The following is a 25,365-nucleotide window of genomic DNA, read 5'->3' as shown; positions in this document are numbered from 1 at the left end:
CTTCCGGAGTTTCAGAGTGAGTCTCGTTAGTTACAGTCTCTTGACCCACCTCTGATAGATCGAACTCACCGTTGAGCGGTGTGGCCTGTAGTTCCTCTTCTTCATCTCCCACTTGGGGGATGGGGAGAAGGTGATTACGATGCCAAACCTTTACCCGGCCATCGGTGTCTCTGATGCGATAAACCGGGAGGCCAGGCATCTGTGACTCCACCTCATATACGCCATCTCTCCACCGGTCCGCCAGTTTATGTTTTCCGGGGATTCCCAAATTACGAAGTAACACTGCATCCCCAGGACGTAACTCTCGATACTTGACTTTATTGTCATAACGTCTCTTGTTACTAGCATTCAGTTTGGCTGTAGACTTCTCAGCCTGTTGGTAAGCTTGTTGCAGAATGTCTTTTAGCCTTTGCACGTACTTAAAATGAGTGGTATTGAATATCCCGTCCGTTGATACTCGGAGACGCACATCTACTGGAAGTCTGGCCTCCCGCCCAAACATGAGGAAGTACGGGGAGAACCCCGTGGACTCATGGCGAGTACAGTTATACGCGTGTACCAAAGTTTCTACATGACGACTCCATTCTGTTTTCTGCATTCCCTTCAGGGTTCCAAGCATGTCCAACAGGGTCCTGTTGAATCGTTCAGGTAAAGCATCTCCTTCAGGGTGGTACGGCGTCGTCCGGGATTTGGCGATGTTCAGCATTTTAAGTAATTCTCGGATCAGAGTACTCTCAAAATCTCGCCCTTGGTCGGAGTGAAGTCGGTTTGGAAGACCGTAGTGAACGAATAACTTTTCCCATAGAACTTTCGCGACCGTGATAGCCTTCTGGTCTTTTGTGGGGAAGGCCTGTGCATAGCGGGTGTAATGGTCCGTGATGACCAGCACATTATCGATTCCTCGACTATCAGGTTCGATACACAGGAAGTCCATACACACCAGGTCCATTGGACCAGAACTCTTTAGATGGGCCATGGGAGCTGCTCGGGTAGGCAACGTCTTGCGTTGAACGCACCGGGAACAACGGCGGCAGTGTTGTTCCACCGCTTCCCGCATCTTGGGCCAGAAAAAACGGTCTCGGACTAGCCCAAAAGTCTTCTCTACCCCGAGATGCCCGTGGTCATCGTGTAGAGACTTCAACACCATATATCTCAAGTTTTGGGGTAGAACTAGTTGTCGCCTATCAGGGTGGTTATGATATTGGACTACCCTATAGAGCAAACAATTATCTATCTCGAACTTGTCCACCTCACGCATGAGTAACGCGACCAGATCTCGGGGAGCACTCTTCAATAGAGCAGGGTTCTTCCGCTGAACGGCTTGTCAGATTATGCTGATCACTGGATCTCTTAATTGATAGTCTACTAAGTCTTTCCATCTTATGACTTTGTCCTGGGTTATGTTCATCCCTGCGGGGTCGCAGTAGGCAGCAGGGATCGCCTGCGACTGGCACCCTAACGAATCGGCAACTCTTAGTTCAGAGAATGCGACCTGATCATTGATGACGGCCGCTATACTACACATTGCTCGCATCCCAGGTCCAGGGATCTCTTCCCATTCATCATCATCAGGGGTGGCACTCAATCCTGGTCGTCGTGATAGAGCATCGGCCCCAATGTTCAGAGGCCCTGGCTTGTACTTCAGGGAGAATCGGTAGTTACATAGTGTCGCCAACCATCGGTGTCCGGCTGCATCCAATTTGGCGGAAGTATTGATGTACGTGAGGGGATTGTTATCGGTCCTTACCTCAAACGTAACACCATAGAGGTAATCATGAAGTTTCTCCGTGATCGCCCATTTGAGAGCCAGGAACTCTAACTTGTGCACCGGATATTTCTGCTCACTGGGTGTCAGACTGCGGCTGATGTAGGCTACAGGCCGAAGACCCTCGGGGTGCTTCTGATGAAGGACAGCGCCCAGTCCATTGAGACTGGCATCCACATGCAGGACATATGGTTGTTCTGGGTCAGCATATGCAAGCACTGGTGCTTCAGTCAGGCTTTTCTTCAAATTCAGGAAGGCCCGTTCACACTCAGGCGTCCACTTATCACCAAACGGTTGACGGGCCGACGTGGCCTTTCTCCCAGTATCTTCAGGGTATATCTTCAGCAAATTGTTCAGGGGTTTAGCTCGACTAGAGTACCCTTCCACGAACCGACGGTAATACCCACAGAACCCGAGGAAGGATCGCAGTTCCGCAACATTATCGGGATGCGGCCAGTTCACCACCGCTTCTACTTTGGCTGGATCAGTAGCAATCCCCTGGGCAGACACGATGTGTCCCACGTAGGTCACTGAGGTGTGGCAAAACCTACACTTGTCGAGTGATAGCTTCAATCCTTCTTGGCCAAGACGATCTATCACCTTCAGTAGCCTCTCCTCGTGTTCTTCTAAGGTCTTCCCAAAGACAATGATATCGTCCAGGTAAACCAGGCACTCCCGAGGATTCATGAACCCTATTGTTTTTTCCATCAACCGCTGGAAGGTAGCAGGGGCTCCGCATATACCTTGGGGCATACGCGTGAACTGGTAGAAGCCCAGGGGACAGACGAAGGCAGTCTTTTCCTGATCCTCTTCACTCATGGGTACCTGGTAGTACCCAGATCGCAAATCGAGCACACTAAACCATTGGCTCCCGTTCAGAGCGTTCAGGATCTCTTCAATACGAGGGAGATTGTATTGGTCAGGTACCGTATGATTATTTAGGGTTCGATAATCGACGCACAATCTTACAGATCCATTCTTCTTCCTTACTACCACTATGGGTGATGCATAAGGACTCCGCGACTCCGTCAGTATTCCAGCGGTCTTCATCTCCTCCAGGACATCCCTTACATCGTCCACATCCCTGGGGGCGATACGACGAGAGCGTTCACGGAACGGAGTGGCGTCATTCAGCCTAATAGTGTGTTGGGCGCTGCGACTGCGGCCCACATCCATCTCGCTGGTAGAAAATACTGTTTTTCTTTCCTTCAGCTTGGCTGTCAGTCGATCCTTCCACTCGGTCGGCAGGGTCGAATCTCCGAAGTTGAAGTCCAGGTCGACTAACCGCTCACCTACTGCAGCGGCGTTCACCTGGGGCGTGGTTTCCACCGGGATATATACTGCCCAGACTTTGTCCTACATCGATGTCCATTGGAAATGGAGAGATGTTTTGGATATACACATGGGTTCGGAGAGGAACTCGGGTCGTCCACTCTTTTACTTCAGGTATTACCCGATACCCTCTCTGGATCTCTTCCTCAGGGTCACTCTCCAGAGAGAACAGATGATCGGTCTCCTCCCGATCCGGATAACAGCACCAGACGGCCAGGCGTTTCACTCCCCCTGGTGAAATGGTCGTCAGTCCGCGTTGACGATTGTAGAGGTCACCGTGACGCTCTAGGGCATATACTCGGTTGCACTCCTCTCTCAGTACAGGATCTAGGCGGGTATCGGCCATTGGCAATTCATTAGTCTCCTTCAAGTAGGCTCTGATTACAGCTCGTACTATATCCGTATTTGTCCCCAGGATGACCGGATACTGACACTGTCCTTGAGGCTTTGGGCACACCATTGCCTCCACACTCATGGGATGTTTCTTGCCGGTATTCAATTGAAGTATCTCCAGTTGAACGCTCACAATCCCATCGATGGGGTAATCTTCGTTGCTCAACCCCCTCACTTTCATATGTTCCGCCAACCGCAGGGGACAATGCTTCAGGTGCTGGTCGTAGAAGTGCCGGTATATTATGGTCACTTGAGACCCGGTGTCCAATAGAGCAGCAGCATAGACTCCCTCTACTACCACACGTACGATGGCCGAAGGGCCCACCTGACAGTAGCCATCTCCCCCTGGAGTTCCTTCGCCTGGGCTCAGGTCAGGAGGGGCTTCGGGAGGCGTGGGGGTGGCCTCGGTGGTTTTGGCTTCTGAGGTCTGCCTCTGACAGATCATAGTCCTGGCCGAGCTTCCTTTACGGGGCGTTTCCTTTTCTTGGGTGTCTCCATTAGGGCACTCTCTAGAGAAATGGCCTTTCTGTCCACAGGTATAGCAGACGACGTCTTTGAGGTCCAGTCGTCTTGGGTAGGTGGGGGAGGATCTCCCCGAAGCCCGCCCTTTCGTTGAGGGCGAATTGGGTGGCGCATCTTCCTCTTTGACAGGTGTCTTGGGCCGGCGAGCGGAGGCTCCCGGGGTGGCACTGGCCGGAGGATCTTTGACTTTGGTGCCTGCATGCAGCTTGGTATATGCCTCATGCCCTTTTACGATTCCCAGAATGTCCATGAAGGTAGGGGGAGGTCCCTCCTTTAGTGAGCACCTGATCATAATCACAATGTGATGCGTGGGGATGGCCCCTCGGAGGAACTGCTTGCGCCGATATTCGTCCATCTCTGAAGATAGGATGAGGCCGCAAGTTCGCAATTTCCACAGGACCAGCTGGATGCGTTGCAGGAAGTCGGACAGGTCTTCCTTCTCCTTCTGGCGTAGAGCGTAATATTTGAACCACAGTTCGCTCTCCTCTTCCTCTTTACCATAGATCTGGACTAACAAGTCTACCATCTGGTGAGCAGAGAGATCAGGATCTTGGTCACGCTGTGCATTGACCATGGTGGCCGCTGGGGGTCGTAGGCTTTCCAGGATTCTTTGCCGTCTGACCGTTTCAGAGCAGGGCCATTCGTCGATCACCTTGAGGGTGTGCTCCTTCCAAGAATCGATACTTTCTTCGCCTGTGGGGACAGGGACCGTTCCTTAGAACGCCTTCAACTTCCTATAATTTTGGGCTTGAGCGGACGTAGTTATCGCTTCCACAAGCTGCGGGAATGTCACTCCTAGCAGAGAGCCATCATTGTCGGAGCTACTGGCTATCGCTGCTCGCTGCCTATTAGGGGTTGGGGTAGAACTGTTCACAGACCTGTTAGTAACCGGTGATGTTGGCGAACTACCGGCCCAGCTGGTGGCCCCTTGCCTAGCATCAGAAGAGAAGGTCACTCTGGGTAGTGCTATATCTGATCGGATGGGTGTACTGGCGGCCATATCTCTGTCGTCCCAACCCTCATGTCTGGGGAGGGAAGTGACGTGACTGGAAACGGTTCCGGGGTAAATTAGAGGGCACCCTTGCGGTAAAGTCTCTGGTAGATACACTACTCGTGGGCCTCTATCAGGAAGTATAGCTTGTTCAGTGGCTAGCAATAGGGTATTCTCTTGCCGGTCAACGTTATAGTGCTTGCCGTCTACAGCGACCACGTGTCGCAGAAGCTCTCCTAGCTTTTTGGCCCAGTCGGCCACTTGTTTGGGCGTGAGCGCAGACATGCTGACTGACAGGGTAACGGTAACTACAAAGTGGGGCACCCCAGGACTATCTCAGCAGCGCCTCCAAATGTAACGGGTATTCCCTATGAATACAGCCGCTACTACCTGCTCTGCACCCTGTGTGGCTCACAGGAGCCTAAGCCTCCGCTTGGGGAACCTGGGGTACATACATATTATACATCTCTTGGTGCAACGCCTCCACCTGGGAGGGATCCCAACGGAGTGGGAGGAGGCCCTCACAGGAAACAACCACACAAAGCGAGCAAATGTAAAACAGGACTGGCTTTACTGCATAGCAAACATATATCAACACAAATCAACATGCGCCACGGCGGACGCTAACCACACTGGGCGTCACGGCGGACGCTAACCACACTAGGCGTCACGGCGGACGCTACCACCTCTTCTAGGCGTCACGGCGGACGCTACCACCTCTAGGCGTCACGGCGGACGCTAACCTCCCACAGTGTGACCCCACCCTGTGTCCAGTAACCCCCACCCAAATGTCTCGCACTCCCAGAGTCAAATACCACTGTGCATATGTGTGTGTGACTGCGCAGCCACTATGTTTGGTGATAGGCCTGGTTGGTGCACGTGAGTTGCAGGTTACCTGCCCGGGCTCCAGCCACGGGTACCGCGATATCAATCCGCACGATCCGACGTTGTCCTCCATACCGCGTGGGTTGAAAGTCCAGCGCGAACAATGTCTCTCCTACTCTTAGGGTCTGTGGTGGTGTTCTGAGCCCAGAACCCACCTCGCAGGGCCGCACGGCTTCAGCACTGTGTCCCTGACTACTCGACCAAATAATGGGGCAGTGTCCCTATCTAGGGCCTGTCCCTAAGCTCCACAAGCTACTAGGTGGCTCAGGACCTAACTGGGACCTTGGGGGCTGCTGGCCTAGAGGGTCACTGACCCCTGCATCCACCTCTTACCCCTAGCTGGTCCGGATCCTGACTCCTGTGTGGCTGCAAAACCCCGCGAAATGTATCTCTCTATCCCCAGGCAAATCCTTCAGCCCTATTGGCTCCCTGGCATCAGGTGTCTCTGCCCCTATGCACCCTGGGGGCTGGCATACTCGTCTCGCGCATGCGCGAGCTATCTGGGGCCTCCCGCACTGTCCTTTTCCACTGCGCATGCGCAACAGCCTTAGGTATGGCGGCGCCCTGCTTCCCGAGCCGCCGAGCCGGTGGCAACGCGATCGCGGCCTTAGCGACGGCCCGATCGCGTCCCCGGCAACCAGCCTGCTCGCCGCTCGCGTCCCTAGCTACCAGGGATCGATCTCTCTCTTCGCGCGCCGGCCCCCCCTCACTCCCTCGCACACAGCGTCTGGCGAGAAGGGAGGAGGGGGTCAGCCATGACAGGGGGGACCTGGCTACATCTAAAACATATATTACCAAAGTAATGTGTAATGTGAATTAAAAATGTATTAAATCAGCAATATCTGGCATCCGTGTCTTTGATTTTTGGAGTCATGCTATCCCAGATGTCCACTTAATATTAGTGGGATACCAGAGACAGGGGATGCTAAGAGTCAGGGTATTAACCCCTCTGGAGCAACGATGAGACCCAGTAGTAAGAATATATAGTGGTTCACAAGTAGGTGGCCAACAGATTAAGCTTCCTTGCTTAATATATAATATATAATAAAGCTAGCTTAATATATAATATATAATAAAGCTAGCACATATAGTGTAATGATGATACAGACACTGCAGCATAAAACTGCCAGACACAGTAGTACTGGGGTGAATAGCACAGTGATAACTGTGAAAGCGCCTCACATAGAGTGCAAGGAAAGCAGGCACATAAACTGTGAGAATAAGACTTGACAAGACTTGTCCCTGAAGAAGCGCCTTTGCTGGAGGGAAACGCGCGTTGGACGCGCAATGTTGTCAGTCTCCTACTTGGAGCTGTTTTAATGTAGTGTCTGCAGTCTCCTGGTTCTAACTTTGCAGACCCTAGCAGTTAGTCGTTCATTTATTTATTCTCACAGTTTATGTGCCTGCTTTCCTTGCACTCTATGTGAGGCGCTTTCACAGTTATCACTGTGCTATTCACCCCAGCACTACTGTGTCTGGCAGTTTTATGCTGCAGTGTCTGTATCATCATTACACTATATGTGCTAGCTTTATTATCCAGGCACTTGTACTTTAATACACCTAAGCCTTCATTGCAGTGCGCAGTGCTGGTCCATCTAGCAAGGAAGCTTAATCTGTTGGCCACCTACTTGTGAACCACTATATATTCTTACTACATCGTTGCTCCAGAGGGGTTAATACCCTGACTCTTAGCATCCCCTGTCTCTGGTATCCCACTAATATTAAGTGGACATCTGGGATAGCATGACTCCAAAAATCAAAGACACGGATGCCAGATATTTCTGATTTAATACATTTTTAATTCACATTACACATTACTTTGGTAATATATGTTTTAAGGAATTTATTAAAAGTTAATTTTTACACTAGTTTGGTGTGCATATAAGTGAATTCTTTTAGGGTGCACATCCATTTTGTGTTTCCCTTCCCCCTTTTTCTGATTCACTTTTCAGAGTAACAGCATTTAGATACTTTGCAATCCAAAATATTTGTATCTTATTATGTCAATTAGATCATGTGTTCATAGTAATAGTATGGAAATTTCGACACAAAAATAAATAAAATAAATTCTTCCATTGAATTAAAAACATCACCATTACAAATGCAATTTCTGTGACAAAACACAAAGAAGTTTTACTTACAATGCATGTGCTCAGCACTGACAAAATTTCTTTTAAATATAGGCACCATGTCTGCTTTACGCCAATCTTGTGGTACTGAGCCTGTGGAAATGGAGTCCTTGAATATTAAATGTAATGGTTTGGCTATTACTGAACTTAACTGCTTGAGAACTCTTGGATGTATGCCATCGGGGCCAGGTGCCTTAATTACTTTAATTTTATCAAGCCAACTATTAACTTCTTCCTCAGTTAACCATTTGCTTGTTAATATAGAGGTTGTGGCTTCCTCCTGCGGCACTACTATTGAAATTGATTCCTTCCTAGTAAAAACAGAGAAATTGGAATGTATTTGATGCCTCTGCTTTTGCCTTATCTCCAATAATCTGCCTGCCCATCTCACACTGAAATGGTCCTATATTTTCTTTTCTAATCTTTTTGTTATTAAGGTACTTCATTTTTTTAGGGTTGATCTTACTTTCTAATGCAATCTTTTTTTAATTTTCAATATCTGGTAATCTGATTGCTCTTTTGCATTTGTTGTTACATTCCTTGTTATTCTGATATGATAGACAGAGGATGAGACACGCACTCAATATCAATGGTAATAGAGGTGGGGTACTTAGCTGCCGGTGCGCTGGTCCTGGGGAGCTCCTGTAGTCCCAAATGTTCTAGTACAAAGAAGACGAAGCAGGCACACGGTCTTACTCAAAAGGAGGTTTAATATGCCATAAAGTCCAACGTTTCGGCAGTCAAATACTGCCTTTCTCAAGGTGAGAAAGGCAGTATTTGACTGCCGAAACGTTGGACTTTATGGCATAGTAAACCTCCTTTTGAGTAAGACCGTGTGCCTGCTTCGTCTTCTTTATTCTGATATGATGCCTTTGTCCCCTCTGATTTGATGAAACCAAACGCCTGCCTCTTCCTTTCCATTTCCTCCCCAACCTGTTTATTTGGCGACGTTGGTTTAGATTTTTTTCTTTAATATTTATTAACCAAGGGTATACTGATATGTGTACATATCTAACAATGTTTTAAAGACTGATCATTTATCTTGCACATTTTTTCCTTCAAAAATGTCATCCCAGTTTATTCCCTGTAGATTATTCCTCAGTTTATTCAAATCTGCCTTTCTAAAATGTAAAGCCTTTTAATATCTTCCCTCATAACAGTTTTTAAATTTGGTTTAACATGTAAACATACACCAGGACCTCTTCTATTTGCTCAATCGCTTCGAAAGGTAATAACCCTCTAAATTACCTTCCCACTCATTAGCTTCATCCCACCATGTTGTAGTAATGCCTATGATATCATACTGCTACCTTCTAGCTAGTAATTCTTTTATTATATCTGTCAGACTTCTTACATTAACACACATGCATTAAAGGGGGTTTCCAGTCTGTGCTATTATCTTATCTGCTCCTGCCTTTCTATTCCAATTGCATTTACAGTAGTCTCTAGAAGTTTTTAGTATTATCTGAATTTAATATGGTTGTCTCCCTGCTTGCCAAACTCCCACTTGCCCCTATTCCACCTCCATGACCCGTAGCTATTTATCCATTCCTATCTATTTTGTTTAGTTCATTATCTATTTCTTGTCCACCCCCTCTTGTCCTTGTTTAAAATCTCCTCCAACCATTCTAACGTCTGTCCTCCCCCCTAAAACAGGTGTCTTTGTTGAGGTGCAATCCATCCCTACTATAAAGATAGCAACTCTCAGAGAAGGAATCCCAGTGTTCAAAAAACCCCAAAGCCTCCTTCCTACACCACTTTCTTAGCCATTCCTTTACCTCCCTAAGCTTCAACTGTCTCCCTAGTGTAGCACGACATGTAGTATTTTAGAAAATACTACCTCAGACGTCCTTATCTTAAGCTTGCAGCCTATATCACTGAAATAATTTTTTAGGACCCTTTATCTTTCTCTAGTTTGTTATTGGTGCCAAAATGTACTAATACCGGGTCAGTCCCAATATCTTCACTCAATCTGGCAAATCTATTGGGATAGCTGTAGAGAAAAGAGGAAACTGGCGCACAGTCCAATGAAGTGGGTCCCAGGATAACAAAAATAAATATTTATTGATGTGAAAACATCCAACAAACGGAGGAGAGCAAAAGGAGGTTGCTCTCCTCCGTTTGTTGGATGTTTTCACAACAATAAATATTTATTTTTGTTATCCTGGGACCCACTTCATTGGACTGTGCGCCAGTTTTCTCTTTCTCTACAGCTATCCATATCTACTTGGCTGCACGTCTACCAGGAATCCAAAGGACCAGTGCAATATGCAAGTACTTTTAACACTTTGAGGGGGACCATCCCCATTGGAGGTATTATGGGGGTTTATTGCTTGCCCCTACCTCAGGGATCTTTTGGCCCCACAGAGGATGTTATGTCTTATTAGCCTGAGTTCTTTTCTCCATCATTTGTGTGATCAAACACTGGAGCGCAGTTGTCACTACAAATTTTACAAATCTATTGGGATGTCAGCTCAGAACTGGACTGCCTCTTCCTCCTCCCCCTACTTCCCCTACTAACTGTTAGTCACCTATCATCATAGGTGAACATTTATCCGTTCAATGCAAAGTGACCTTACTTGTATTCTCAAAGGGAAAAAAAAAAGTCACCATTCCACCCTCTGCACCACTAATCCCAGCCAGGGCCTACTTGATGAGCAATAAACTCCTTTCAAGATTGTCAATGTCCTTCAATGTTGCAAATTGTCTCTTCCGATCAGCAATCTAAGGCTAAGGCCCCGGTAACTCAGCTGCAATGCGCGCCCGCGAGACTGGCGGCGCGTGCAGCCGATCACCTGGTCTGCAGGGAGCTGCACTAAGAGAGACCGGGGGGGCGTGGCGGGGGAGTGACGGGGGCGCGGCCATGACGTCACCCGGCTGGTTTGCCCTCATTGGCTGAACCGCCGGGGGGCGTGGCTTTGCGCTCCGTAGCGAGTCCTGCTTTCAATTCTATTGAGAGCAGGAGCAGCTCTCGCCCCAGCGCTGTGGCCCCCCCTCGCAGCGGGCCCGGCGCCATTGAGGGGAGGGCTCTCGTTCCTGCAGCGTCCGCCACAGCGGACGCTGTAGTAGGCAGCAGGATCAAGCCCTAAGACTCCAAAGAGACCACCTGCTCACACTTCCCAAAGCTACATGCTCCCTGGAACAGCTGCTCCAAGTGCACATATATGTGGCAAGATGTGCATTGAGTGGCATTCTCAATCCTGCTCATTGTTGCAACTATGGAGTTATGAAGGTCTAACAATTTACTGTACTTCTATATACCTTGTTTCACACCTTCCTTGTTTCTACTCTTGGTTCAACTCCACACTTAATTCAGCTGTACATGAACACACTGCAATTTACTCACAGATCTCAATATTTGCATGCCAATGATTTGTTACAAGCCTCTGTTACAAGCCAATCTTTGTTACAAGCCAATCAGGTGTGTTAGGTACGTAAAGAACTAAACCACACACACTGCAATCTCTCAACCAGACAGGAAAAAGAAAAAATGTTTGCTACAGACTCCCAATTCCCACACAATCAAAACAAATTGACCCACTCTACACTCCCCAAGCTATTTTTTTTTAACTTTGTCATTAAACTCTTGCACTTATAGTGAAAGAAGATCTTTGTGGTTTAAAAAACATACCTTAATTTCTCTAGTTGGCATTAAATAAAGTTGTTTTTTACTTTAATCTCTAGTACCTTATTTTTAAGAAATCATAAATTGGGTGATTTAAACAAATATTTTATGGCAGCCGATTTTCAGTGCTGGTTACTGATTACTGAAGGAGCAAAGAACGCGCAAGCACTGAGGGCTATAGCGATCTGGCGCCAGCTTGTGACAGGAGTTGGTGGCTGCTGAGAGCTGATGAGGTGCATTTTGTCTAACCTGAACTCCCCCACCCCTGTTGATGACTGCACACAGAGATTTCTCTCCCACATATGGTTGCTTTTTTTAATCCTGTGAGTGCAATACCTTTGGGCTGCAGTCTTTTAATAAATGTACTCTATTGTTTAAACAGTTACATGCTACGGAGCTTGCGCTTCTGTTTGTTTTTTGTTCTTAAATATTTTATACTGTCTGACTGCTATTCCTACAGTAGATGGAATGGTGATAAAACATTATTTTAATGATTCAGCAATCAGAAGTGATTGGATCTTACCAAATATCTGGTGAATTATTACATTAAAACAAATTTAATTGGATGGTAATCGACATTTCTATGGCAATATACTGTACATAAAGCAGAGCCATTCAAGCAGAAGATACATTGGTACTCAAACATTATTACTTATGATAACACTTTTGAGAATATGTGGTTAATGATTAATATCAACTGATATAAATTGTAAAACATTTATCGGAGTTTAGTGAATAAGGGCCTAACAGGGTTATTAATTAAGCTGTGATCGTGCAGATCGGGTAATTATTGTACAGAATCTCCAGTTGACTTGGGTGGGAGTTTAATTGCGACAGTGCTACAATCGGGACTATCGCAGTTTAATGAATAACCTCTTAGGCCCCTATCCACTAAACGGGTAAATATGAGGGGGATTAGATAAGGATCCCCAATTCTTTAAAACTGTGCCTGTCTTTTCCTGATGTTATCCCTGTGAACACTGGCTTGGTGGACAGCAGTAGCGAGAGTGAAGTTGAAGGATAGATTTTCTTAGACTGCCACTTTTGCTTCAACTCTGGTGTTAATCTTAAGAGTCTCAGGTAACAGTTATATAGTGTAAGGCATGTATTCATTGCCCCTGAACAATCATCAGAACACATTCCAATGAATGTTAATGTTTGTGTATTGTTAAAATACCCTATGAAAATCGCAGTCATGAGCACGATTACTCTTGGAAGGGAGGTGCAGCTGGCCCCCTTTCTCACAGAATGGAAAAGATAGGTTGATTGTAGGATTAAGAAACAAGGAAGAAATCCGGAGCAGAAGTGGAGTGAAGCAAGTGAAAATTAGTGCATAAAAAAAGCCCGCGCTTTTCGCACCTGATTCAGGATACGGGGTCGCGGGACAGTTCTATTGTAAACCTCTTAAAGATACATTTCAGAGTATAACAGATGGTTTGCATTTGTATAGGTGGCTGTGCAAAGGGTGGTGTTTGCATTTGTATAGGTGACTGTGTCAAGGAAGATGTTTGCATTTGTATAGGTGGCTGTGCCAAGGGTGGTGTTTGCCTTTGTATAGGTGGCTGTGCCAAGGGTGGTGTTTGCCTTTGTATAGGTGGCTGTGCCAAGGGTGGTGTTTGCCTTTGTATAGGTGGCTGTGCCAAGGGTGGTGTTTGCATTTGTATAGGTGGCTGTGCCATGGGTGGTGTTTGCATTTGTATAGGTGGCTGTGCCAAGGGTGGTGTTTGCATTTGTATAGGTGGCTGTGCCAAGGGTGGTGTTTGCATTTGTATAGGTGGCTGTGCCAAGGGTGGAGTGACTGGCATGAAATGTGGTTGTGGCAAGTATGGACTTAGTGGCATTATGCGAGCTGGCTGTGGCAACAGTGCATGAGAAATTGTGTCTGTTCTACAAAATGTTTCTTCCAAGTACACGATTGTGTGCACCAGTATTTAGGAACTAATTTTCTCTTCTTATTATACATCTACACTTTTAGTTTTTACAGGTGTCTAAGCAATGAGTGCTTGTGGAGATGCTTCAATAATGTTTGGCAGCGATGCTTCAATGACTGTTGGTGAAGATAATTGCATTAGTCTTTGTGGAGACGCTTCACTAACTGTTATTGGAGAATGTGCTAGAGATGTCTTTGGTTAAAAAACTGCACAATCTAACGATCAACACACAGAACACCAGCAAGCTCTTTTTGGGAACCCCTGAGCCCCCACAAAATATACAGTATATGCATATAAGTGTCAAAAAAGAGAGCTATTGAGCATGGCAAATGTATACAACAAGCAACAGAGAAGCCCAATGCTACATCCAATGTGGCAAAAATACAATTTAACGATCCAACTTCTGAGGAGGCAGGTGTAACGTACGTGCTTGCCACAAACTGGTACCGGACCACGGGGCTGAGGTGGGAATGTATAAGCACCGACCTTAGGCCACAGAGTCAGGTCCGGAGTGCGGATTCCATAGTCAGACATAGCCAGGTCAGGATTGGAGAAAGTAGGGTTAACGTTATCCAGGCAGGGGTCAAGGCAGGCGGCACAGGAGCGGTGGTCGAGGAAACAAGCCGAGGTCATCAACAGGAAATCTTGGGTGAAGGTACTTGAGCATAGGAGGCTAGAACCTTGAGAGAAGCCACTGCAGCGGAGATGCTTCAGCGAAGGTGCTGCAGTGCGTCAGGAAAAGGCCAGGAGTAAACTCCACTCGGAGGAAGCAGGAGCCAGAGGTGCAGACACGCCACAGGAAATGCTGGGGAAACCAGCGTAGCCGCTTCAGCGCGGTGAAGGCAAAGTCTGCCAGGAACAAGGAAGCAGCGCCGAGGCTACTATGCAAGAAGCCCTAGGCAGCAGGGGACTAGGCACAGGATATAAGGCACAAGGAGGCCTAGCAGGCCAAACAGAGAGTCTGTGACAAGCACAGTTACTTGCAACTTGGATTGCAAAGTCTATGTCCAGCAACTTCCTGAGGGCGGGGCAGTCACTAAATAGCACAGGAGGCCAATCAGGCCAGAGCTGCACAGGAGGCAGCAAGAGGCAGGTGATGGCAGAAACAGGGAATAGTTTGTCTGGAACCTTCAAAGCTCCGGATGGATGGGCTCCAGCCAAACCCAGGAGCGGATTCATGACAGCAGGAAAGTGTACTTTCGAGGCGATTGCCGAGGCCTGAATCTCATTTTGTTTCAGTAAACTTGCACCAATAGATTGCATCGTGGTATTGTGAATTTGAAATTCTGCAGTATTCAGTAGCAAGTTTTCTTTTATATTTGTGATTTCAGCTACCATTTTTTCATGAACACTCATCAATTGTTGATGACGGGATATTTGGCTTTGCAATAAACGAGCTGCTTCAGATTGTTCAATTGAAGCCAAATGCTCTTGGTGGACATAATCACAATGTGCGGTAGCATGTTGGTGATGGCTTAATCCCGGACTCTCAATATCCATAGCGAAAGACATAGAGCTGCGACTGCCTTTATCCTAAGGCGGCCGTAGCCGCGTCGCTCTGATAACCGCGGCCAGACGCAGTCTGTTTTCTTTTTTTCCGGAGCGATTTTCGAAATGTTAGCGCTCGGATTTTTAGCGTTGTCTGCAATACTGCAATACCGTGTAAAAACTCAGATGGGCGATCGCGAGCTGTTGTCTTAAAAGTCTAATAGCAATTCAACCTACAGTACAGCCGTACATTTTCTGCAAGTCTGTGTGTGCACGTGCAGTAATTGTAAATTTGAAGATTTATACAGTATTACAAAAATATAACGTTGCGTCTTCTTCGAATATAAAATTATCACATTTCTACAGTATATGTATTATTTAGTAATCAATACTTTTACTTCTTTTCATACTGTTTATTTTATGCGCATGTGTGTACTGTACAGTAAAGTATGTCTCATTTGAACATTGTTGAAATGCATAGGCATGTTACAATATCACATTTCGGCGCATTAAACATTATGATGACATTTTGAAAATATTTCTTTGAACTGATAATCCATCATACAGCGCTCTCCCCCTCGCCCCCGCACACACACAAGGCTCAAGGATTTCAACTTCTTATCTACACCTCTCCCACACCATTCATTTGTAATGGATGGCTTTCTGACTTGAATCTTCCCGAGCATGGCATTACATTCCTGCGCATGCGTGTATGACTTTCCATTCATTTAGAAGTTAGTTCAAGTTTTAAAAATTTGTTTTTTTTGGTTATCGACATGGGCTTGCATAACAATTCTGGATATTATGAGAATCAAGTTTTAAAAAAATATTTTTTTTTCCGGTTATCGATATGGGCTTGCATAACAATTCTGCATATTATGAGAATCACGTTTTAAAAATATCGATTTTTTTCGGGTTATCGACATGGGCTTGCATAACAATTCTGGATATTATGAGAATCAATCAGTACAAGGGCTTTTTAATTCTACACTAGTCATGTACGTTCTTTATGAGGTGGGTGGCGTAGTACTGTGATTTTTATTTGGGGGTGTGGGGATCAAAACATTATGATGAACTGTTGAAAATATTTATTTGAACTACAGGTAATCCATCATACAGCTTTACCCCCCTCCCCCCGCACACACACAAGGCTCAAGGATTTCAACTCCTTATCGACACCTCTCACAAACCATTCATTTTCAAATAGTTGGCTTTGTGGCTTTAATCTTCCGAGCCTTGTCTCACATTTCTGCGCCTGCATGTAATTCTCTTTGGGTGGGACCTTCTTGATTATTAATGCGCATGCGTGTATAACTTCCCATTCATTTAGAAGTTAGTTCAAGTTTAAAAAAAAAAAATATATATTTTTTGGTTATCGACTGGGCTTGCATAACAATTCTGGATATTATGAGAATCAAGTAAGTACTGTTTCTTTTTAATTCTACACTAGTCATGTATGTTCTTTATGAGGTGGGTGGCATAGTACTGTGATTTTTATTTCGGGGTGTGGGGATCAAAACATTAATATGACCTGTTGAAAATATTTCTTTGAACTACAGGTAATCCATCATACAGCTTTACCCCCTTTCCCCCCCGCACACACACAAGGCTCGAGGATTTCAACTTCTTATCGACACCTCTCACAAATGTGATAATCCCTTCCCGAATTTAATATGTTAATCTGATTAGCACTTCTTGGCCCTTTAACCACTCCCCCCCCACCACTTCACACACAAGCCTTACAATGTGAGGGGTGTGGGGTGTTTCAATGATTATGATTATCGTGAATGTAAAGAAATATTTATTTTATTTTATCAGGAATAAAAAATACAAATAATCATGAATAATACAAATTTAAGTCTTTATCTTCTTTGTACACGTACTGCAGTTCTTCTGTCAGTTGAAAATTAAGGGCCGGTGGATAATAATGGAAAAATGAAAAATACAAATAATCATGAATAATGTAAATTTATAATAATAAAACAGTAATACACATTTTCAGTCTTTCTCTTCTTTGTCATGGCCACATTGCATTCTGTAGTTCATTGAGAGAGGGGGGGGGGGTTGTGTAAATCATGACTTTAGATACACTATACACACTATACACACTGATCACACAATTTACACATGATAGCCCCCTCCCCCTCACCCGTCCTTTTTTAGTGCAGATCTCTCTGAAAAGGAAAGAAAAAATTAGTTCAGTTAAGTGCATTTACTGTAATGGCATTGTGTTCAGTATAACTACTCCATATTGGACTATGCAGTTACTACTGTCAAACCAATGTATACTGGAACTCATTATACATTATAACTACTGTATAACTACTGTAAAATACGTTGTAACAGGAACAGGTTAAGTGCATACTGTAGCAAAGTAAACGGACGAAACGCGTCAGAGGATGTGAATCTTTGTGATGTCCAGCACCACGTTTGAATAAAAATTGATTTTATCTTCATCTATGGCTGAGTTCCTATCTGCGCAGTGACCGCCAACATTCCATTTACTTTGCTACTCTACGTCTATGGCTGGGGCACGCTAAGGATCCCTTGCTCTAAAGGACATACGTCACGATACCTCCTCCCTCTGCAGTTGCGGGGCTTGCCGGGATACGTGACGCGTCGTGGGAAACCCTCCCGGAGTAACCAGGTCGGCGATGGCGATGACATCATTCTGAAGCGCAGCACATGTGGAGCAAACACCGGGAGTTCACCGAGGGAGCAGTGAAGACACCAGGCGGGCAAGGGCAGCAGACACCGGTTGGTTTATCCGTGAGTACAGGAGGGGAGTTCTCAAAGGGCTTCTCATCCAGTCTCCTTACCAGCCCCTGCACAACGGCCCCCCCCCTAGGTATTTCAAGTCTGCCTTATCCTTCTCTCATTTATATACATGAATGCTTCATACTTCAATTGCAGTGGGATCGCTTTTTCATTCCTTTTCATGACAGCATCCAAGTGTACCAATTGACCCATATCCAGTTATACACACCCCTAAGAGCACCGAACACTATGGGGTTTACTCCCCTTACTTTATATAAGTGCATACTGTATACTGTAAAACAATCTGTCATACTTACCTGTATCATACTGTACTTGGTGTGCCTGTACTTACCATACTACAGTATAGTACTGTACCATACTACCTTCCTGATGCATGCCCATTAAACTGTATCACAATGGGAAACACAGTCGCAATATGGTCGATATATTTATTACATCGTTCGACGGTGAGTACATTGTTCCAAAAACTCAGTATGCCAATCGCCAACTAATCCTTTTTTGAGGGTTTCACAACTTTTCGGATATGATCCTTTGCTGTTGCAAGACCATTTTGATTGGATTGAAGTCTGGCGATCTGTCATTGGAGGGGGAAAAGAAGGAAAATTAGTTAAAGAGATACACAGTAAACAGTGGGAAAAAATGAGACACGATTACCGTACTTACTCCGCTGGCGTCTTCACTCAGTTGATACCGCAGGCAAGAATATGCGCAGTTGACGCGGTGTGTTTGGGATCGTTGTCCTGATAGAAACGGTGACCATCTGGAAATTCACGTGTGATGTATTCCACAATCTCAGGCACTATTTTCTCTTGAAAAAAAACTTTATTCATGATTCCTGTAACAAGAAAAGAAAAGTGCTCAAAATAATGCACACTACAGTAGTACAGTACAGTGCATAAGGCTACAGCATGTGACTTTGTGCATTATTTTACCATCAAAGATGACGATGCATTCTGGTCCACGCCTAGAGATGGAACCCCACACATGCATCTTCACTGGGTGTTTTGGACGCGGCTTCATAGATATGCGTTCTTTTTTGTGTAATGCAAAGGTGGCAAATCTCTCCAGCGATACAGTAGACTCGTCAGTGAAGATACAATCCTGAAAAGTTTCTCCACTGTCGATTCATGCCTGGGCCTGGACCACTCTCTTGATCTTGTTGACATCTCTTATCATAGGTTACACTCTGTAATGACAATGAATAATTTTATAGGTACAGTACAGTTTCTTAAACCACACTTTTACCTCCTGTACCGTCCAGTACTAACCTCACACGTCCATATTTCCATCCAATTCTGCGTCTCATCTTCTTGATGCTGGTCTCTGGTACGGATATATTATGAGTTTTCTGCAGAGTTTCTTTGACCCTTGTGGCACTCTTCTCATCATTCTCTTCACTTATTTGGTCAACCAGAAGAGTTGTCTCCCTACAGTGTAAAGGAAAACCAACAATACGTTACAGTAGACCACAAGTACTGTACAGTACATCATTTATGCTCAGGCCTACAATATGGCTAAATATATATAATACTGTATACTGTAGTTATATAAATATACAGCGATATAAATAATAATATATATATATTATATACAGTAATATAGTTATATAAATATACAGCGATGTAAATAATAATAGATATATATAGTAATATAGTTATATAAATATACAGCGATATAAATAATAATAGATATGTATATATAGTAATATTGTTATATAAATATACAGCGATAACAATAATAATAGATAAATATATAATATAGTTATATAAATATACAGCGATAACAATTATAATATAATATTTCTGGTACTTTATGTGTGTGTGTCATGCTGTTTACAGTAAACAGTAAACTATGTACTGAAATGGGGGGTTGTGAGTGCGTGAGTCATAATGAGTAATAATGAAGTGAGTGATAATTAAGGAAAGTGGTGCAACTCACTTTGAAATACTGTAGAAATAGAATTGATTATAAGAATGTAAGAATGTAATTATGATAATTGAGGAAGGAGGTGCAATACAAAAACAAATTGTACAGTCAGGGAGAAATATAGGTTTGCAAGCGGTGGTATAGCCCAGAAACATGCCATGTACATTTTCAAGCACCACGTGAGCTACGAGTTGTACTTACTGTGGGCCCACAAAGTCAATTACAAAGGGAATCGCGTCAAAAAGGCTCTTCCTGAAAATTTAACAAAGACTATTGTGGAGGAATTGCGGCGCAATCATTCCATTACAGATCATTGAATGAAAATCGTGAGAGACTCCATAAATGGCATTTTGCGGCATACAAAGCATCGTCCCTGGAAGGACAGACTGGTGGGGATCGAATTCGATGCGTGATTGGTTGTCTTTTCAAATGTTGATTCATTTTTGACTTACTGTACTGTACTCCAATAAAAATAATGTAGATTGTTTTAAATTGTATTAATAAATAAATATTTTTACTTACACCATACACCTGTGAATATTTTGACTTACAGTACTGTACTACAATAAAAATAATGTAGATTGTTTTAAATTGTATTAATAAATAAATGTTTTTACTTACACCATACACCTGTGAATGTTTTGACTTACTGTACTCCAATAAAAATTATGTACAGTACATTAGATTGTTTTAAATTGTATTAATAAATAAATGTTTTTACTTACACCATACACCTGTGAATGTTTTGATTTACTGTACTCCAATAAAAACAATGTAGATTTTTTAAAATTGTTTCATTGTGTCTCCTTTTATAACAAAATACAGTGTTTCTGTACAGTAATTAATGGTTGGTTAATGAATGTGCAGTAGTAAACACAAGCATTTTGCGTTTCAACAAGGTTCCATGAGGCATACTGTACAGTACTGTACTGTATACTGTAAGCATGCGCATCACATCAAAACAGTATTAAAACAATACATACTGTACGGTTATAGAATACACATTCTGTAATACATGTAGAATAAATGCATACTTTTGTGAGGGGTAAGCGGTGTGGGGTGTTTCAATGATTATGATTATTGTGAATGTAAAGAAATATTTATTTTATTTTATCAGGAATAAAAAATACAAATAATCATGAATAATACAAATTTCAGTCTTTATCTTCTTTCTACATGTACTGTAGTTTTTCTGTCAGTTGAAAATTAAGGGACGGTGGATAATCATGGAAGAATGAAAAATACAAATAATCATGAATAATGCAAATTTATAATAATAAAAACAGTAATACACATTTTCAGTCTTTCTCTTCTTTGTCATGGCCACATTGCATTCTGTAGTTCATTGAGAGAGGGGGGGGGGGGTTGTGTAAATCATGACTTTAGATACACTATACACACTATACACACAGTTCACACAATTTACACATGATAGCCCCCCCCTCCCCCTCACCCGTCCTTTTTTAGTGCAGATCTCTCTGAAAAGGAAAGAAAAAATTAGTGCAGTTAAGTGCATATACTGTAATGGCATTGTGTACAGTATAACTACTCCATATTGGACTATGCTGTTACTACTGTCAAACCACTGTATACTGGAACTCATTATACATTATAACCACTGTATAACTACTGTAACATACTTTGTAACAGGAACAGGTTAAGTGCATACTGTATACTGTAAAACAATCTGTGTCATACTTACCTGTATCATACTGTACTTGGTGTGCCTGTACTTACCATACTACAGTACAGCACTGTACCATACTACCTTCCTGATGCATGCCCATTAAACTGTATCACAATGGGCAACACAGTCGCAATATGGTCGATATATTTATTACATCGTTCGACGGTGAGTACATTGTTCCAAAAACTCAGTATGCCATTCGCCAACTCATCCTTTTTTGAGGGTTTCACAACTTTTCGGATATGATCCTTTGCTGTTGCAAGACCATTTTGATTGGATTGAAGTCTGGCGATCTGTCATTGGAGGGGGAAAAGAAGGAGAATTAGTTAAAGAGATACACAGTAAACAGTGGGAAAAAATGAGACACGATTACCGTACTTACTCCGCTGGCGTCTTCACTCAGTTGATACCGCAGGCAAGAATATGCGCAGTTGACGTAGTGTGTTTGGGATCGTTGTCCTGATAGGAACAGTGACCATCTGGAATTCACGTGTGATGTATTCCACAATATCAGGCACTATTTTCTCTTGAAAAAAAACTTTATTCATGATTCCTGTAACAAGAAAAGAAAAGTGCTCAAAATAATGCACACTACAGTAATACAGTACAGTGCATAAGGCTACAGCATGTGACTTTGTGCATTATTTACCATCAAAGATGACGATGCATTCTGGTCCACGCCTAGAGATGGCACCCTACACATGCATCTTCACTGGGTGTTTTGGACGCGGCTTCATAGATATGCGTTCTTTTTTGTGTAATGCAAAGGTGGCAAATCTCTCCAGCGGTACAGTAGACTCGTCAGTGAAGATACAATCCTGAAAAGTTTCTCCACTGTCGATTCATGCCTGGGCCTGGACCACTCTCTTGATCTTGTTGACATCTCTTATCATAGGGTACGCTCTGTAATGACAAGGAATAATTTTATAGGTACAGTACAGTTTCTTAAACCACACTTTTACCTCCTGTACCGTCCAGTACTAACCTCACACGTCCATATTTCCATCCAATTCTGCGTCTCATCTTCTTGATGCTGGTCTCTGATACGGATATATTATGAGTTTTCTGCAGAGTTTCTTTTACCCTTGTGGCACTCTTCTCATCATTCTCTTCACTTATTTGGACAACCAGAAGAGTTGTCTCCCTACAGTGTAAAGGAAAACCAATAATACGTTACAGTAGACCACAAGTACTGTACAGTACATCATTTATGCTCAGGCCTACAATATGGCTAAATATATATAATACTGTATACTGTAGTTATATAAATATACAGCAATATAAATAATAATATATATTATATACAGTAATATAGTTATATAAATATACAGCGATGTAAATAATAATAGATATATATAGTAATATAGTTATATAAATATACAGCGATATAAATAATAATAGATATGTATATATAGTAATATTGTTATATAAATATACAGCGATAACAATAATAATAGATATATAATATAGTTATATAAATATACAGTGATAACAATTATAATATAGTATTACTGGTACTTTATGTGTGTGTGTCATGCTGTTTACAGTAAACAGTAAACTATGTACTGAAATGGGGGGTTGTGAGTGCGTGAGTCATAATGAGTAATAATGAAGTGAGTGATAATTAAGGAAAGTGGTGCAACTCACTTTGAAATACTGTAGAAATAGAATTGATTATAAGAATGTAAGAATGTAATTATGATAATTGAGGAAGGTGGTGCAATACAAAAACAAATTGTACAGTCAGGGAGAAATATAGGTTTGCAAGTGGTGGTATATCCCAGAAACATGCCATGTACATTTTCAAGCACCACGTGAGCTACGAGTTGTACTAACTGTGGGCCCACAAAGTCAATTACAAAGGGAATCGTGTCAAAAAGGCTCTTCCTGAAAATTTAAGAAAGACTATTGTGGAGGAATTGCGGCGCAATCATTCCATTACAGATCATTGAATGAAAATCGTGAGAGACTCCATAAATGGCATTTTGCGGCATACAAAGCATCGTCCCTGGAAGGACAGACTGGTGGGGATCGAATTCGATGCGTGATTGGTTGTCTTTTTAAATGTTGATTCATTTTTGACTTACTGTACTGTACTCCAATAAAAATAATGTAGATTGTTTTAAATTGTATTAATAAATAAATGTTTTTACTTACACCATACACCTGTGAATGTTTTGACTTACAGTACTGTACTCCAATAAAAATAATGTAGATTGTTTTAAATTGTATTAATAAATAAATGTTTTTACTTACATCATACTGTACACCTGTGAATGTTTTGACTTACTGTACTCCAATAAAAATAATGTAGATTGTTTTAAATTGTATTACTAAATAAATGTTTTTACTTTCACCATACACCTGTGAATGTTTTGACTTACTGTACTCCAATAACAAATTATGTACATTAGATTGTTTTAAATTTTATTAATAAATAAATGTTTTTACTTACACCATACACCTGTGAATGTTTTGATTTACTGTACTCCAATAAAAATAATGTAGATTGTTTTAAAGTGTTTCATTGTGTCTCCTTTTATAACAAAATACAGTGTTTCTGTACAGTTAGTAATGGTTGGTTAATGAATGTACAGTAGTAAACACAAGCATTTTGCGTTTCAACAAGGTTCCATGAGGCATACTGTACAGTACTGTACTGTATACTGTAGGCATGCGCATCACATCAAAACAGTATTAAAACAATACATACTGTACGGGTATAGTATGTAAAAAAAGTATTGTATATTGTATGAAAAATATTTTTCATATGTGAGTGTTTAACTTTGATCAGCAGCAGCTGTATATGCTACATATCAATAATATTTTACATTGACACATGACATCATGAAAAACACAATATGAATACTACTACATACTACAGTATGTGAATGCAGGGGTGTGTGATACATTTTCTTCTGTGAGCCTACATAAACAGTATGTACTAAGTATTATTTTGTTCGCATACACTATAAAATCATGTAATCATAACAGAATAAACAACTTAGAACACTAATGATATTGTATTTTTAAACAGTACATTTCAATTGAAAACATTTACTCATGTAAAAGTACTGACCTGGGGGAAACGGATGATCGTACACACCGATATCCCTATCACCAGGCAAGCCTTCAACCATGACGGGTAAGAATCTTTCACTCAGCTGCTCCTCCAATGGAGTCAGCCTTAAATTGGGGACTGGAGGTCCTCCTCCAGTGCCTGAAACATGTAAACATACACTTTGCAATTTCACCTTCAATTCCCGTTTTATATTATCAAATAGTTTTCTGCAGTTATCATATGTTCGGACATGATTTCCACAGGCAGACAGAGACAGTCTAATCTGTTCCCACAAATCCTTTTTGACATGTGCACTGGTCTTGCCTTTAGATATATAACAAAATAACTTTTATCATGTACATATCTTAACATGAAATATTCTCCTCATCGTTGAAATGTATATTTAGTTTTTTTTCTATACGCTTTTAACGCCAAGCTACAACCACTGAGCTCGGCGGCTGCTGACTGGACTCCCCTTCTTCCAATGGAAGAGACTGCAGGAGCCAACACCATCGCCAAAACCTTCACCAGTCGCCAACACCTTCACCAGCCACCCCACCATCACCAGTCACCGTACCAACAACAGTCACCCCACCATGAACAGTCACCCCACCATCAACAGTCACCCACCATCACCAGTCACCCAACCACAACCACTACTCCCCTGACTCACATGTACACTCATATGTCGACTCATACAAACACCACTCACCTCAGCACCACCACTCACCCCAGCCGTCACCCCACCATCACTCCTCTGACTCCCACGCCTGCCGTCCATACCTCTAGCACTCCCAAATAACAGATAAACAAATTAAACGACACACTCACAAAACACTTTCAAAATCACAA

The 25,365-nt window shown here is 43.0% G+C and overlaps 1 long non-coding RNA gene across 1 annotated transcript in view; it reads right to left on the bottom strand.

Moving 5' to 3' along the window:
* Positions 1–24,661, bottom strand: part of LOC142469073 (uncharacterized) — a 49,871-nt gene extending 25,210 nt beyond the window's left edge. The window contains exon 1 of the long non-coding RNA XR_012788953.1: positions 24,532–24,661. This is a non-coding gene — a long non-coding RNA (uncharacterized LOC142469073). The remainder of the gene's footprint in view (positions 1–24,531) is intronic.
* Between the last annotated feature and the right edge of the window lie 704 nt (positions 24,662–25,365).

The sequence above is a fragment of the Ascaphus truei genome, chromosome 1 (genome assembly GCF_040206685.1).
Source record: "Ascaphus truei isolate aAscTru1 chromosome 1, aAscTru1.hap1, whole genome shotgun sequence".
NCBI lineage: Eukaryota > Metazoa > Chordata > Amphibia > Anura > Ascaphidae > Ascaphus > Ascaphus truei.
This window is presented reverse-complemented; position numbering and strand designations above follow the sequence as displayed.